Here is a 17,395-nt window from a genome sequence, read left to right as displayed (position 1 = left end):
CCTGTAAGAGGGTGGTGGATAGATGATGCATTAATGAGAACATGTTTACTATGAAGCCATCAGGGGACTGCGTCATCAGGCCTGTAAGAGGGAGGTGGATAAATGATGCATTAATGAGAACATGTTTACTATGAAGCCATCAGGGGACTGCGTAATCAGGCCTGTAAGAGGGAGATGGAGAGATGGTGCATGAATGAGGAGAAGTTCACAATGCGGTCATCTGAGGACTGTGTTATCAGGCCTGTAAGAGGGAGGTGGAGAGGCGGTGCATTAATGAGAACATGTTTACTATGAAGCCATCAGGGGACTGCGTCACCAGGCCTATAAGAGGGAGGTGGATAGATGATGCATAAATGAGGTGAGGTTCACAGTGCAGCCATGTGTGGACTGCTTCATCAGGCCTGTAAGAGGGAGGTGGATAGACAATGCATAAATGAGGAGAGGTTCACAATGCGGCCATCTGTGGACTGCGTCATCAGGCCTGTAAGAGGGAGGTGGATAGACGATGCATAAATGAGGAGAGATTCACAGTGCAGCCATGTGTGGACTGCGTCATCAGGCCTGTAAGAGGGAGGTGGATAGACGATGCATAAATGAGGAGAGGTTCACAATGCGGCCATCTGATGACTGTGTTATCAGGCCTGTAAGAGGGAGGTGGATAGATGATGCATTAATGAGAACGTGTTTACTATGAAGCCATCAGGGGACTGCGTCATCAGGCCTGTAAGAGGGAGGTGGATAGACGATGCATGAATGAGGAGAAGTTCACAATGCGGCCATCTGAGGACTGTGTTATCAGGCCTGTAAGAGGGAGGTGGATAGATGATGCATTAATGAGAACATGTTTACTATGAAGCCATCAAGGGACTGCGTCATCAGGCCTGTAAGAGGGAGGTGGAGAGATGGTGCATGAATGAGGAGAAGTTCACAATGCGGCCATCTGAGGACTGTGTTATCAGGCCTGTAAGAGGGAGGTGGATAGATGATGCATTAATGACAACATGTTTACTATGAAGCCATCAGGGGACTGCGTCATCAGGCCTGTAAGAGGGAGGTGGATAGATGATGCATTAATGAGAACATGTTTACTATGAAGCCATCAGGGGACTGCGTCATCAGGCCTGTAAGAGGGAGGTGTTGAGATGGTGCATGAATTCACAATGCGGCCATCTGAGGACTGTGTTATCAGGCCTTTAAGAGGGAGGTGGATAGATGATGCATTAATGAGAACATGTTTATTTTGAAGCCATCAGGGGACTGCGTCATCAGGCCTGTAAGAAGGAGTGCGTCATCAGGCTGTAAGAAGTGGCGCGTCATCAGGCCTGTAAGAAGGAGTGTGTCATCAGGCCTGTAAGAGAAAGATGGATAGATGATGCATTAATGAGCAGAGGTTCACAATGCGGCCATCTGTGGACTGCGTCATCAGGCCTGTAAGAGGGAGGTGGATAGACGATGCATAAATGAGGAGAGGATCATAGTGCAGCCATGTCTGGGCAGCGTCATCAGGCCTGTAAGAGGGCGGTGGATAGACGATGCATAAATGAGGAGAGGTTCACAATGCGGCCATCGGTGGACTGCGTCATCAGGCCTGTAAGAGGGAGGTGGATAGACGATGCATAAATGAGGAGAGGTTCACAGTGCAGCCATGTGTGGACTGCGTCATCAGGCCTGTAAGAGGGAGGTGGATAGACGATGCATAAATGAGGAGAGGTTCACAATGCGGCCATCTGAGGACTGTGTTATCAGGCCTGTAAGAGGGAGGTGGATAGATGATGCATTAACGAGAACATGTTTACTATGAAGCCATCAGGGGACTGCGTCATCAGGCCTGTAAGAGGGAGGTGGATAGACGATGCATGAATGAGGAGATGTTCACAATGCGGCCATCTGAGGACTGTCTTATCAGGCCTGTAGGAGGGAGGTGGATAGATGATGCATTAATGAGAACATGTTTACTATGAAGCCATCAGGGTCTGCGTCATCAGGCCTGTAAGAGGGAGGTGGAGAGATGGTGCATGAATGAGAACATGTTTACTATGAAGCCATCAGGGGACTGCATTATCAGGCCTGTAAGCGGGAGGTGGAGAGATGATGCATGAATGAGGAGAAGTTCACAATGCAGCCATCTGAGGACTGTGTTATCAGGCCTGTAAGAGGGAGGTGGATAGATGATGCATTAATGAGAACATGTTTACTATGAAGCCATCAGGGGACTGCATTATCAGGCCTGTAAGCGGGAGGTGGAGAGATGGTGCATGAATGAGGACAAGTTCACAATGCGGTCATCTGAGGACTGTGTTATCAGGCCATGTAAGAAGGAGGTGGATAGATGATGCATTAATGAGAACATGTTTACTATGAAGCCATCAGGGGACTGCGTCATCAGGCCTGTAAGAAGGAGTGCGTCATCAGGCCTGTAAGAAGGAGTGCGTCATCAGGCCTGTAAGAAGGAGTGCGTCATCAGGCCTGTAAGAGAAAGATGGATAGATGATGCATTAATGAGGAGAGGTTCACAATGCCGCCAGCTGAGGACTATGTTATCAGGCCTGTAAGAGGGTGGTGTATAGACGATGCATGAATGAGGAGAAGTTCACAATGCGGCCATCTGAGGACTGTGTTATCAGGCCTGTAAGAGGGAGGTGGATAGATGATGCATTAATGAGAACATGTTTACTATGAAGCCATCAGGGGACTGCGTCATTAGGCCTGTAAGAGGGAGGTGGATAGATGATGCATTAATGAGAACATGTTTACTATGAAGCCATCAGGGGACTGCGTCATAAGGCCTGTAAGAAGGAGTGCGTCATCAGGCCTGTAAGAAGGAGGTGGATAGAGGATGCATTAATGAGTCGAGGTTCACAATGTGGCCATGTGTGGACTGTGTCATCGGGCCTGTAAGAGGGAGGTGGATAGATGATGCATTAATGAGGAGAGGTTCACAATGTGGCCATGTGTGGACTGCGGCATCAGGCCTGTAAGAGGGAGGTGGAGAGGCGGTGCATTAATGAGAACATGTTTACTATTAAGCCATCAGGGGACTGCGTCATCAGGCCTGTAAGAAGGATTGCGTCATCAGGCCTGTAAGAAGGAGGTGGATAGATGATGCATTAATGAGGAGAGGTTCACAATGTGGCCATGTGTGGACTGCGTCATCAGGCCTGTAAGAAGGAGGTGGATAGATGATGCATTAATGAGTCGAGGTTCACAATGCGGCCATCTGAGGACTGTGTTATCAGGCCTGTAAGAGGGAGGTGGATAGATGATGCATTAATGAGAACATGTTTACTATGAAGCCATCAGCGGACTGCGTCATAAGGCCTGTAAGAAGGAGTGCGTCATCAGGCCTTTAAGAAGGAGGTGGATAGATGATGCATTAATGAGTAGAGGTTCACAATGTGGCCATGTGTGGACTGCGTCATCAGGCCAGTAAGAAGGAGGTGGATAGATGATGCATTAATGAGTCGAGGTTCACAATGCAGCCAGTGTTGACCGCGTCATCAGGCCTGTAAGAGGGAGGTGGATAGATGATGCATTAATGAGGAGAGGTTAACAATGCAGCCAGTGTTGACCACGTCATCAGACCTGTTAGAGGGAGGTGGATAGATGATGCATTAATGAGGAGAGGTTCACAATGCAGCCAGTGTTGACCGCGTCATCAGGCCTGTAAGAGGGAGGTGGATAGATGATGCATTAATGAGGAGAGGTTCTCAATGCGGCCATCTGTGGACTGCGTCATCAGGCCTATAAGAGGGAGGTGGAGAGATGATGCATGAATGAGAACATGTTTAATATGAAGTCATCAGGGGACTGCGTCATCAAGCCTGTAAGATAATGGTGGATAGGCAATACTTTAATGAGGAGATGTTTACAATGCGGCCATGTGTGGACTGCTTCATCAAACCAGCAAGATAAATGTCTACAGGCAATGCTTTATTGAGGAGATGTTTACAATGCAGTCATCAGAGGACTGCGTCATCGAGCATGTAAGATAGAGGTGTATAGGCAATGCTTTAATGAGGATATTTTTACAATGCAGTCACCAGAGGACTGCGTCATCAAGCCTGTAAGAGAAAAGTGGCTAGAGGGTGCATTAATGAGGAGATTTTTACAATGCGGCCATCAGAGGACTGCGTCATCAGGCCTGTAAGAGGAAGGTGGAGAGATGGTGCATGAATGAGGAGATGTTTACAATAAACCTGTGAGAACCCTGCGTCATCAGGCGTAAGAGGGAGGTGGATAGACGATGTATAAATGAGGAGAGGTTCACAGTGCAGCCATGTGTGGACTGCGTCATCAGGCCTGTAAGAGGGAGGTGGATAGACGATGCATAAATGAGGAGAGGTTCACAATGCGGCCATCTGAGGACTGTGTTATCAGGCCTGTAAGAGGGAGGTGGAGAGATGATGCATTAATGAGAACATGTTTACTATGAAGCCATCAGGGGACTGCGTCATCAGGCCTGTAAGAGGGAGGTGGATAGATGATGCATTAATGAGAACATGTTTACTATGAAGCCATCAGGGGATTACGTAATCAGGCATGTAAGAGGGAGGTGGATAGACGATGCATGAATGAGGAGAAGTTCACAATGCGGCCATCAGGGGACTGCGTCATCAGGCCTGTAAGAAGGAGTGCGTCATCAGGCCTGTAAGAAGGAGTGCGTCATCAGGCCTGTAAGAGAAAGATGGATAGATGATGCATTAATGAGGAGAGGTTCACAATGCCGCCAGCTGAGGACTATGTTATCAGGCCTGTAAGAGGGTGGTGTATAGACGATGCATGAATGAGGAGAAGTTCACAATGCGGCCATCTGAGGAATGTGTTATCAGGCCTGTAAGAGGGAGGTGGATAGATGATGCATTAATGAGAACATGTTTACTATGAAGCCATCAGGGGACTGCGTCATTAGGCCTGTAAGAGGGAGGTGGATAGATGATGCATTAATGAGAACATGTTTACTATGAAGCCATCAGGGGACTGCGTCATAAGGCCTGTAAGAAGGAGTGCGTCATCAGGCCTGTAAGAAGGAGGTGGATAGAGGATGCATTAATGAGTCGAGGTTCACAATGTGGCCATGTGTGGACTGTGTCATCGGGCCTGTAAGAGGGAGGTGGATAGATGATGCATTAATGAGGAGAGGTTCACAATGTGGCCATGTGTGGACTGCGGCATCAGGCCTGTAAGAGGGAGGTGGAGAGGCGGTGCATTAATGAGAACATGTTTACTATTAAGCCATCAGGGGACTGCGTCATCAGGCCTGTAAGAAGGATTGCGTCATCAGGCCTGTAAGAAAGAGGTGGATAGATGATGCATTAATGAGGAGAGGTTCACAATGTGGCCATGTGTGGACTGCGTCATCAGGCCTGTAAGAAGGAGGTGGATAGATGATGCATTAATGAGTCGAGGTTCACAATGCGGCCATCTGAGGACTGTGTTATCAGGCCTGTAAGAGGGAGGTGGATAGATGATGCATTAATGAGAACATGTTTACTATGAAGCCATCAGCGGACTGCGTCATAAGGCCTGTAAGAAGGAGTGCGTCATCAGGCCTTTAAGAAGGAGGTGGATAGATGATGCATTAATGAGTAGAGGTTCACAATGTGGCCATGTGTGGACTGCGTCATCAGGCCTGTAAGAAGGAGGTGGATAGATGATGCATTAATGAGTCGAGGTTCACAATGCAGCCAGTGTTGACCGCGTCATCAGGCCTGTAAGAGGGAGGTGGATAGATGATGCATTAATGAGGAGAGGTTAACAATGCAGCCAGTGTTGACCACGTCATCAGACCTGTTAGAGGGAGGTGGATAGATGATGCATTAATGAGGAGAGGTTCACAATGCAGCCAGTGTTGACCGCGTCATCAGGCCTGTAAGAGGGAGGTGGATAGATGATGCATTAATGAGGAGAGGTTCTCAATGCGGCCATCTGCGGACTGCGTCATCAGGCCTATAAGAGGGAGGTGGAGAGATGATGCATGAATGAGAACATGTTTAATATGAAGTCATCAGGGGACTGCGTCATCAAGCCTGTAAGATAATGGTGGATAGGCAATACTTTAATGAGGAGATGTTTACAATGCGGCCATGTGTGGACTGCTTCATCAAACCAGCAAGATAAATGTCTACAGGCAATGCTTTATTGAGGAGATGTTTACAATGCAGTCATCAGAGGACTGCGTCATCGAGCATGTAAGATAGAGGTGTATAGGCAATGCTTTAATGAGGATATTTTTACAATGCAGTCACCAGAGGACTGCGTCATCAAGCCTGTAAGAGAAAGGTGGCTAGAGGGTGCATTAATGAGGAGATTTTTACAATGCGGCCATCAGAGGACTGCGTCATCAGGCCTGTAAGAGGAAGGTGGAGAGATGGTGCATGAATGAGGAGATGTTTACAATAAACCTGTGAGAACCCTGCGTCATCAGGCCTGTAAGAGGATAGTGGAAATGCAGTGCATTAATGAGGAGATGTTTAGAATGAAGCTGTCAGAACACTGCGTCATCAGGCGTAAGAGGGAGGTGGATAGACGATGTATAAATGAGGAGAGGTTCACAGTGCAGCCATGTGTGGACTGCGTCATCAGGCCTGTAAGAGGGAGGTGGATAGACGATGCATAAATGAGGAGAGGTTCACAATGCGGCCATCTGAGGACTGTGTTATCAGGCCTGTAAGAGGGAGGTGGAGAGATGATGCATTAATGAGAACATGTTTACTATGAAGCCATCAGGGGACTGCGTCATCAGGCCTGTAAGAGGGAGGTGGATAGATGATGCATTAATGAGAACATGTTTACTATGAAGCCATCAGGGGACTACGTAATCAGGCATGTAAGAGGGAGGTGGATAGACGATGCATGAATGAGGAGAAGTTCACAATGCGGCCATCAGGGGACTGCGTCATCAGGCCTGTAAGAGGGAGGTGGATAGATGATGCATTAATGAGAACATGTTTTCTATGAAGCCATCAGGAGACTGCGTCATCAGGCCTGTAAGAGGGAGGTGGAGAGATGGTGCATGAGTGAGGAGAACTTCACAATGCGGACATCTGAGGACTGTGTTATCAGGCCTGTAAGAGGGAGGTGCATAGATGATGCATTAATGAGAACATGTTTACTATGAAGCCATCAGGGGACTGCGTCATCAGGCCTGTAAGAGGGAGGTGGAGAGATGGTGCATGAATGAGGAGAAGTTCACAATGCAGCCATCTGAGGACTGTGTTATCAGGCCATGTAAGCCGGAGGTGGATAGATGATGCATTAATGAGAACATGTTTACTATGAAGCCATCAGGGGACTGCGTCATCAGGCCTGTAAGAAGGAGTGTGTAATCTGGCCTGTAAGAAGGAGTGCATCATCAGGCCTGTAAGAAGGAGTGTGTCATCAGGCCTGTAAGAGAAAGATGGATAGATGATGCATTAATGAGGAGAGGTTCACAATGCAGCCATCTGAGGACTGTGTTATCAGGCCTGTAAGAGGGAGGTGGATAGACGATGCATGAATGAGGAGAAGTTCACAATGCGGCCATCTGAGGACTGTGTTATCAGGCCCGTAAAAGGGAGGTGGATAGATGATGCATTAATGAGAACATGTTTACTATGAAGCCATCAGGGGACTGCGTCATCAGGCCTGTAAGAAGGAGTGCGTCATCAGGCCTGTAAGAAGGAGTGTGTCATCAGGCCTGTAAGAGAAAGATGGATAGATGATGCATTAATGAGGAGAGGTTCACAATGCGGCCATCTGAGGACTGTGTTATCAGGCCTCTAAGAGGGAGGTGGATAGATGATGCATTAATGAGAACATGTTTACTATGACTAACACTGATGTGTTATCAGGCCCGTAAGAGGGAGGTGGATAGATGATGCATTAATGAGAACATGTTTACTATGATAACACTGATGTGTTATCAGGCCCGTAAGAGGGAGGTGGATAGATGATGCATTAATGAGGAGAGGTTCACAATGCGGCCATGTGTGGACTGTATCATCAGGCCTGTAAGAGGGAGGTGGAGAGGCGGTGCATTAATGAGAACATGTTTACTATGAAGCCATCAGGGTACTGCGTCATAAGGCCTGTAAGAAGGAGTGCGTCATCAGGCCTGTAAGAAGGAGGTGGATAGATGATGCATTAATGAGGAGAGGTTCACAATGTGGCCATGTGTGGACTGCGTCATCAGGCCTGTAAGAAGGAGGTGGATAGATGATGCATTAATGAGTCGAGGTTCACAATGCAGCCATCTGAGGACTGTGTTATCAGGCCTGTAAGAGGGAGGTGGATAGATGATGCATTAATGAGAACATGTTTACTATGAAGCCATCAGGGGACTGCGTCATAAGGCCTGTAAGAAGGAGTGCGTCATCAGGCCTGTAAGAAGGAGGTGGATAGATGATACATTAATGAGGAGTGGTTCACAATGTGGCCATGTGTGGACTGCGTCATCAGGCCTGTAAGAAGGAGGTGGATAGATGATGCATTAATGAGTCGAGGTTAACAATGCAGCCAGTGTTGACCGTGTCATCAGGCCTGTAAGAGGGAGGTGGATAGATGATGCATTAATGAGGAGAGGTTAACAATGCAGCCAGTGTTGACCGCGTCATCAGACCTGTTAGAGGGAGGTGGATAGATGATGCATTAATGAGGAGAGGTTAACAATGCAGCCAGTGTTGACCGCGTCATCAGACCTGTTAGAGGGAGGTGGATAGATGATGCATTAATGAGGAGAGGTTCACAATGCAGCCAGTGTTGACCGCGTCATCAGGCCTGTAAGAGGGAGGTGGATAGATGATGCATTAATGAGGAGAGGTTCTCAATGCAGCCATGTGTGGACTGCGTCATCGGGCCTATAAGAGGGAGGTGGATAGATGATGCATTAATGAGGAGAGGTTCACAATGCAGCCAGTGTTGACCGCGTCATCAGGCCTGTAAGAGGGAGGTGGAGAGATGATGCATGAATGACAACATGTTTAATATGAAGTCATCAGGGGACTGCGTCATCAAGCCTGTAAGATAAACGTGGATAGGCAATACTTTAATGAGGAGATGTTTACAATGCGGCCATGTGTGGACTGCTTCATCAAGCCTGCAAGATAAAGGTGGATAAGCAATACTTTAATGAGGAGATGTTTACAATGCGGCCATGTGTGGACTGCATCATCAAGCCTGTAAGATAAAGGTGGATAGGCAATACGTTAATGAGGAGATGTTTACAATGCGGCCATGTGTGGACTGCTTCATCAAGCCTGCAAGATAAAGGTCTACAGGCAATGCTTTATTGAGGAGATGTTTACAATGCAGTCATCAGAGGACTGCGTCATCAAGCCTGCAAGATAAAGGTGAAGAGGCAGTGCTTTAGTGAGGAGATGTTTAGAATGCAGTCATCAGAGGACTGCGTCATCGAGCATGTAAGATAGAGGTGTATAGGCTGTAGGGTTTTACGCGGGTCCCCTAACCGCGAGGAACAGAGTCACACGGGAGCCGGGGTACAGTGCAACCTCTTTATTCGGCACTCCTACAGGAACTGCCTTCCCCATGTCCCGCCCCCTCCCTAGCCCAACGTCACTCCCCTTGTGCAGGGAACTAAGACCGCAACGGCGGTCTGCCCACACAACGATGTGGGCGGGCTGCATAGCCCTCACTAACAACCTGACATCTCCCCCCTTTTTAACAACCACATGGCTCTCTCCTCCTTACTCCATTTCTTCTATGAGTCTGTGAGGCTTGAAACGACTTCTCTGAGGTCGACCTCTGTGACCTGGTGTGTGCTCGGCCAGGCCCTGTGGTGATGAAATGTTTCACCTTCTGAGGTCTTGCTCTCCTCCCCGTAATATCTGTCCTGAGCGTGGTTACCCTCGCTGTCTGCTTCTTGATCCTGTGTATCCTCCATGTAGCACTTCTTGGGTTTGAAGTACGACACATTTCTCGTGACGGAGGACTGGTCGGCTCTCTGGGCCGTAATCATCGTTCCTTTGTTGTGCGTGACCGTCAGCGGTTCCGGTGCGAACGTGGCGTCCTCCTTGCGTTGTTTGGGTTGCCGCAACCACACTTGGTTTCCCCGTTCCACGTTCGACTCCTGTGCCTTTCTTTTGTGATCAGCCGTGCCCTTCATTTTGGCTTTGGCGGTGTCGTCCTTGTCTCTGGCCTCTTGTTCCAGAGGCGTGGCCTCTGCTGCGCATGCGTCTTCCGGCAGTCGTGTCTGTACTGGTCTGCGGAACATCAAGTCAGCGGGGCATACGCCCGTCGTGCTGTGGGGAGTGTGGTGATAGTCCCTGAGGAACTGATATAATGCTTGTTCGAAAGGTTTGTGGAGGATGGTCGCTATTTGCAGGGTTCTTTTGATGTTGGCCATGAACCTCTCGACAATCCCGTTGGCCTGTGGCCATCTCGGAGTTATCTTCCGATGGTGGAAGCCCATATACCTCGCGAAGTTCTCGAAATCTGTGCTCATGAATTGTGCTCCATTGTCGGATTTTATGATCCTGGGTATTCCGTATGTGGACAACATGCGGTCCAGTACCGGGATGACGCTGGATGCTGCCGTGCTGTCCACGATCTGTGCGTCAGGGAATCAGGAGTGTTCATCTATTAGCACTAACACGTATGTACCATTTCTTAAGGGTCCAAAGAAGTCCACCGCCAGTTCTTCCCATACATTTTTTGGTAGTGGCGACATTTGGAGTGGGTTTGGGTGCGGTGGCGGTGCTACCTGTGCGCACGTCGTGCATTGTCCTATGATTTCCTCCACCATCATGTCCAGTTTGGGGAACCACACTTTTTCCCTTAGTAGTCTCTTGGTGGCCACCACTCCTCTGTGACTTTCGTGTGCTACCTGGATCGTTCTGGTGCGCAGTGACTTCGGGAGGAGTACTTTGCACCCTTTTAGTATTACGTGGTCGTCGACGATGGAGAGCTCGTCCCGGACATGGTCTATTAGTTTGACATCCTCTCGGACCTCTTCCGATTCGTGCAGCGCCTGTTGACGCATGTGCGCCCTTCTGTCTTCTTGTATGCAGTGTCGTACGATGCGTAGAGCCGGGTCTTGTTCTGAGTGTGCAATGATGTCTGCCCACCCCACTGGTGACGGCTGTAGGTGATGCACCACATAATTGAGGTATTCGTCAGCGATGGATGGTTGTGGTGTGGCTGGGCCAGTCGGGTGGCGTGACAGATAGTCCGCTGGATTATCTTCTTTCGCCGGCCGGTGCTTGATGATGAATTTGTAATCCTGCAATCGTAGGCCCCATCTGGCTATTCTGGGCGGCATCCTTGACTTGGGGTCTCCATATATTGTGATCAGTGCCTGGTGGTCAGTGATGATAGTGAACTCCTTGCCGTACACGAACAGGTGAAAGTACTTGCATGCCCATACCACCGCTAGGCTCTCCTTTTCCGCCTGGGAATAGGCTTGTTCTGTCGGGGTTAGGCTCCTGCTGGCGTATGCGACCACGTATATTTTTGCGGGTTCCAGTGGGTCAATTTGCGTTAGTATGGCGCCCAGACCTACTGGGCTGGCGTCCACTATCACCTCGGTGTGCCTTTTAGCGTCATAGTACGCCATGTCCTCTGCCTTGGAAATGGCATCTCGTATCGCCTCAAAGGCCTTTTGACAGTCTGTGGACCATGTGTAGGGTTGATCCTTGCACGTTAAGAGGCGCAACGGGTTACTGATGGTTGCATAGTACTTTAAGTATCTGGAGCAATAGCTGGCCAGTCCCAGGAACGAGCGAAGCTCCGTCGTGTTCGTTGGGGGTGCGGCTGAGTTGAGTGCCGCCACCTTCTTCGGGTCTGGTCGCATCTCTTTGTCAGAGAATATGAGGCCGAAGAATCGTAGGGAGCCTTTCCCGAACTCGCATTTGGCCTTGTTGAGCGTTAGTCCGGCCTCTTGCAGTGCAGCGCACACTCTGTGGAGAGCAGTGTCGTGCTCTTCTTTGGTCTTTCCGAATACGAGAATGTCATCCGAGTAATTCAGGCAGTTGGGCACGTGCCTGATGACTCTATGTATTTCCTCCTGGAAAATTTCTGCTGCGGAGGATATCCCAAAACTGAGCCTTTTATATTGGAGCAGACCCAGGTGTGTGACAAATGTCGTGATGTACCTGGATTCGGGAGCAATCTCAATCTGTTGATAGCCTTTGGTGAGGTCCAGTTTCGAGAAGACCTGTGCCCGGTGGAGCAGGTGTATCATGTCGGTGATCCTGGGCGCCTGGTGTCTTTCCCTCTCAATGGCCACGTTGGCTCTCCTCATGTCGACACACAGGCATATCGATCCGTCCGGTGACTTCTTGGGGACGGGAACGATGGGGGACACCCATGGAGTGGGCCCTGAGACTGGTTCAATAACGTTGAGCTTGATTAGCTTGTCCAGCTCCTCTTCGACCTGGTGTTGTATATTTATCGGAATGCCCCTGTAGTGCTGGGCAACGGGTGGTATCTTCGGGTTTATGTGCAACTGTACCTTCCGGTGTTTTAGTTTTCCTAGGCCTCTGAATAGGTTGGGGAATGTTTGCTCGATGGCGTCCGGTCTGGCGAAGTATTTATGGGCCATAAGCTGGTACAGGATGTGCACCAGACCCATCTCGACGGCTGTCTTAAAACTGAGGATGCACCCGCTGTTGGCTTCCGTCTTCAGGATGTGTAGCGTGATCTTTGCAGCGTGCGATTTATGCACGCACCATGCAGATATTGTTCCTTTGCATGGCAGCGGGGTTGTGGCTCCATAGGGGTATATGTCCACTGACGCCTTTCGGATCTTTGGGGGGCTGGAGAGTGAGTTGTACGCCTGTTCGCTTATTATATTAACTGTCGCCCCCGTGTCTATGAGGAATTCCACCGGTGTGTTGTTGATTTGTAGCAGGAGCGTCGGACTGTGTTGGGTGGCTGTGGCGTTGTTGAGCGCCCACACGTACCCTTTTTCCCGTTGATCGTCCTCTGATGACTGGGATTCACTGCCTGATGGGGATCTCATCTCAATGTACCGGACGAACCGTCTTCTTTGCGATCGCCTCGATCTGTCCGATGGCCTTCTGTCGTCTCTGGCGTAGGAGCTCCTTCGAGGTTTTTCTTCTCTCCGGAGTCCCGGCTGGTCTTCTTCTCCTCTGCCTGCTGGTGGGCTATGTCGCGAGCTTCTCCTTCTCTCTTGTTGTCTCGTTCTGCTGGGTCCCTGTCCCGGCGGATTTTTGCAGACGGCTCTGTAGTGGTCCATTCCGCCACAGGCGGCGCACTTTTGTCCTACAGCAGGGCAGTCACCCACGTGCGGATACTCGAATCCGCATCTGTAGCACGTGGCGCCTGTTCCTTTCCCACCCGGTGAGGGCGCGGTATGCAGTCTGTTAATGGTCTCAGCAGTCAGCGGCGGGTGTTGAATGGTAACCTTGCCTAGGCTGTCGAGCTGCGACTCAACTGCTGCTTCCATCCTGGCAAGTGCAAGGATTTCCTCGAGGGACCTTTGCTTTTGGAGGAGCTGCTTCCTGAACGGCTGCGAGATGCAGCCTGCTATGACTTGAGATCTTAGCGCCTCGTCATTTGAGTACCTATGGAATTCACAGTACTTTAGCTTGATGCGTAGGCGCATCACAAAGTTGTCAAGGGACTCTCCTTTCTCCTGTCTCGTAGTGTGAAAGACGTGGCGCTCGTAGTCAATGTTTGTATGGGGCGTGAAATATTCTGATAGCTTCCCATGTAGTTCCGCATAGGTGACCGTGTCTACGTTCATCAGTTCGCCTGCGATGTCCCTGACAGCGGGGCCTACTGTCATGAATAGAGTGTTTTTCAGCATCGCGTTGTCGGTCAAGCCGATTGCCCCCGTGTAGAATTTGAAATCCCTGAGCCATATGACCCATCTGGGTCCTAGGTTGGATGTGTCTCTAACATCAAAGGGGCCCGGTAGCGGTAAATTGTGAGCGGCGGTACCTGACGTTGGTGCCTGTTGATGGCCATCAGCCACGGCTCCAGATCTGTCCGACGAGGAGGCTACGGGGCTCACTGGGGCCGACATGTCTGCTGCGACTGTGGTGGACGCCAGGCACCTCTGTGCCGCCTTGTGTTGTGCTGTGTGGCAGCCCGCAGCACGTGTAGGCGGTGAGCAGCCTCTTCACAGGCTATGGCGTGTCCTTGGCCTCTTCACGGGCTGGTGTGTGTTCTTGACACTGTCCCCTGGATCTTCGGCCCGTCTCGGGGCCTCCCGCCGATCGCGGGTTGATGTGCGGGGGTGGGGGGGGCGGGACCAAAAGCAATTTGCCCGCGGGCCCGCGTTCGCCTCTTCGAGCGCAACTGCGGCCGCTCCCGCGCGGCTTCGGCCGCTTCGGCCGCTCCCACGCGGTGCTTGTGGGGGGGGCCTGCGGCCTCTCCGGCGGGTCCCTGTGTTCGGGAGGTGCGCCGACGCGCCACGCCGCTCGACCGCGGACCTCCGTGGCACCCCTGGCCTTCGGGGCGGAGGTGCGCCGACGCGCAGCACCCGCTCGCCTGCGGGCCTCCGGGGTTGCGAGTGGGTACGATGTACCCCTCGTCGCCAAATGTAGGGTTTTACGCGGGTCCCCTAACCGCGAGGAACAGAGTCACACGGGAGCCGGGGACAGTGCAACCTCTTTATTCGGCACTCCTACAGGAACTGCCTTCCCCATGTCCCGCCCCCTCCCTAGCCCAACGTCACTTCCCTTGTGCAGGGAACTAAGAACGCAACGGCGGTCTGCCCACACAACGATGTGCGCGGGCTGCATAGCCCTCACTAACAACCTGACATAGGCAATGCTTTAATGAGGAGATTTTTACAATGCAGTCACCAGAGGACTGCGTCATCAAGCCTGTAAGAGAAAGGTGGCTAGAGGGTGCATTAATGAGGAGATTTTTACAATGCGGCCATCAGAATACTGCGTCATCAGGCCTGTAAGAGGAAGGTGGAGAGATGGTGCATGAATGAGGAGATGTTTACAATGAACCTGTGAGAACACTGCGTCATCAAGCCTGTAAGAGGATAGTGGAAATGCAGTGCATTAACGAGGAGATGTTTACAATGAAGCTGTCAGAACACTGCGTCATCAGGCCTGTAAGAGGACAGTGGATATGCGGTGCATTAACGAGGAGATGTTTAGAATGAAGCTGTCAGAACACAGCGTCATCAGGCCTGTAAGAGGACAGTGGATATGCGGTGCATTAACGAGGAGATGTTTAGAATGAAGCTGTCAGAACACTGCGTCATCAGGCCTGTAAGATGTTTAGAATGAAGCTGTCAGAACAGTGCGTCATCAGGCCTGTAAGAGGACAGTGGATATGCGGTGCATTAATGAGGAGATGTTTAGAATGAAAATGTCAGACCACTGCGTCATCAGGCCTGTAAGAGGACAGTGGATATGCGGTGCATTAATGAGGAGATGTTTAGAATGAAGCTGTCAGAACACAGCGTCATCAGGCCTGTAAGAGGACAGTGGATAGGCGGTGCATTAATGAGGAGATGTTTAGAATGAAGCTGTCAGAACACAGCGTCATCAGGCCTGTAAGAGGACAGTGGATGTGAGGTGCATTAATGAGATGTTTAGAATGAAGCTGTCAGAACACTGCCTCATCAGGCCTGTAAGAGGAAGGTGGAAAGGCTGTCACATTGATGGTATCACAAAGCTACTGCAGGACAAAGCTTGTATTCACTCTCTAGTGATGCAAACTGTGAAATGTCGATATTTTACCATTATGTGAATCAGTGGTATGTTCTCGAGATTACCACCATGTTCCCAGTGGTGGCACTCTCAGTCTATATGGGTACCCATGCTTGTCCCATTTATTAAAGCACCCTTTCCTTGTTTTTGCCATTAATTTAACCCCGTATTTCCAAACCCAAGGAGTGGGTAAATCCACAGCCCATACCCCTTATGCTTAATAATTTCTTTAATAATTTCTGGTTTATTTTGTATTTTGTTGTAATTTATAGAGTGCTTTCGTCAAAGTGCTGTACAGCAACGAAAATGTAAAATGGTCTAATAGTATCTAAAATGATGGGGATGGATAACAAAAGCGATAGATAGATAGAGAGAGTTAAGAGGAAGCAAGAGAGGTGTACGGCTTTAAGGCAGGAACAGAGAATATGGAGCGAGGGGGAGGCACGGATATCGGGGGAAGGGCATTCCACAATTTAGGGGCAAGAAAAGAAAAAGAGCGAAATCAAGAGCGGGCACGGGAGGTTTAGGGGTAGAAAGTAGATGAAGATACTGGGTGCGGAGAGGACGTGAGGGAGAGTAGAGGAAGCTAAGAAGGAGCAAGACCATGGTAGCACTTGAAGACTATACAAAGGACATGGAAAAGAAGACGAGAGTCGAAGGGGAGAAAAGAAATGGGAAGAAGCGAGGAAGACATTGAGGCTCGAGGAAGGAGGACGCAGAGAAGACATACAGCCGAGTTGAATACAGAATGTAATGTGGTAGGACGAGAAGAGGAGCGTCTGATAAGAAGCACGGCGCAGTAGCCAAGACGAGAAAGCATTGCACAGGTGATGAGAAGTTTGGCCGCATGAAAGGATAAGTAAGGACTAAAGATACGAATGCCCAACGAGCGAAATCGGCAAGTGCCAGCAGTCCTGTGTGAGGAAAAGGATAGTGAAGGATCAAAGGTGATGTCAGGATTGCGAGCAACAGAGGAAACGGGGAGAGCCGCAGGAGGAAAGAGGTGGCCTGGAGGGTGAGAAGCTGGTGTAGGAGAAGGGGGCGTAAAGTAAAGAATTCAGATTGCCACTACTACTTCTCCAGGACAGGTTTGGTCTTTGCATTTTTGTTGCTCTAGTCTCACCAGGGCCTGACTTCTGGTGAAGCGCTGAGTGCCAGAGATGTTGACTGGCTGGCAGGTAGGAGCGTGCGTGCATAGTGACAGCTCTGGATAATTTGTTGCTTGCTTAGCGGGGTGGTCGGTGAATTTGATTGCGTGTGGGCATCATGTGGCCATGGAGTGTTTAGTGTTGTTTGTGGAGATCAGGAATTCTGTCTGGCGGGGACTCTGTTGGAGGCAGGTCGCTGGATCTCCAGGTCTGGGCGAGATATGCCTGGTGTTAGTGCAGGTCTTTGATGGATGATATTTTAAGCTGTAGTTGTGTATTTTTTGCATTTGGGGGGATGTGGATCCCGTTATTTGAGGGCGATGATCCGCACAGGTGACGGATAGTGGTGTACCTTGTGACGTATCCACCTGGGAAACTGATGGCAATCTTCTAGGCAGGAGATGCAATGGAGGACGCTCACACTCATGTCCATGAAAGTGTACAATTTTCTGAAGAGGTGGATGGTCTACTTTGTCGAAGGCTTTGGAGATATGATGGACTGCCACGAGGTAGGGGTGGCGTTGGCTGATGGGTGTCTCTGTACTGCATTTGGATCGGAAGCCTGATGGATCGCTCCCTAGGAGGCCGTTGATATTGTTGGGGGCTCGAAGT

The 17,395-nt window shown here is 50.0% G+C and overlaps 1 protein-coding gene across 1 annotated transcript in view; it reads right to left on the bottom strand.

Annotated features, from left to right (window-relative positions):
• LOC138516950 (retinol dehydrogenase 14-like) overlaps positions 1-17,395 on the bottom strand; it is a 308,409-nt gene that overhangs the window by 55,918 nt on the left and 235,096 nt on the right. The window lies entirely within an intron of this gene.

The sequence above is a fragment of the Ambystoma mexicanum genome, chromosome 6q, assembly GCF_040938575.1.
Source record: "Ambystoma mexicanum isolate Mex_15411 chromosome 6q, UKY_AmexF1_1, whole genome shotgun sequence".
In the NCBI taxonomy this organism is placed as follows: Eukaryota; Metazoa; Chordata; class Amphibia; order Caudata; family Ambystomatidae; genus Ambystoma; species Ambystoma mexicanum.
This window is presented reverse-complemented; position numbering and strand designations above follow the sequence as displayed.